Below are 581 nucleotides of genomic sequence, written 5' to 3'. Positions count from 1 at the left end.
TACAAGATAAAGTATCTACAATCACCTTAGACAATTATATTACGACACGAAATTTATTTTATATGTTGTGTATGGATAGTTTCTTGAAGTGGAGGCCTTATTTAAGTCTCTAAGAATGTTGGTATGGAAATGTATATGATGTCTTAGATGGTTATTCTTAATCTTAATTTTGGAAGGCAACACAAGCTTGCAACCATTTTAAGATTAGAATATAAAATGATGCCTTAGATGGTTATTCTTAATCTTAATTTTGGAAGGCAACACAAGCTTGCAACCATTTTAAGATAAGAATATAAAATGATGCCTTAGATGGTTATTCTTAATCTTAATTTTGGAAGGCAACACAAGCTTGCAACCATTTTAAGATAAGAATATAAAATGATGCCTTAGATGGTTATTCTTAATCTTAATTTTGGAAGGCAACACAAGCTTGCAACCTTTGTTAGTAGCTAGCTATTTTTTGCTCCAGGTTTTGGCCTTGGACTGGCTTTGTCTGCTTCATCTTTGGAGCTTGTTTTTTTGTTTCCTGCTCTATTTGATTCTTGGGGTTCTGCTGCTATTTCCTCCACTATCTGAGTTCT

The sequence above is a fragment of the Phalaenopsis equestris genome, unplaced genomic scaffold (genome assembly GCF_001263595.1).
Source record: "Phalaenopsis equestris unplaced genomic scaffold, ASM126359v1 Scaffold000347, whole genome shotgun sequence".
In the NCBI taxonomy this organism is placed as follows: domain Eukaryota; kingdom Viridiplantae; phylum Streptophyta; class Magnoliopsida; order Asparagales; family Orchidaceae; genus Phalaenopsis; species Phalaenopsis equestris.
The sequence above is the reverse complement of the archived record's forward strand: the minus strand, read 5'-3'. Positions refer to the sequence as shown.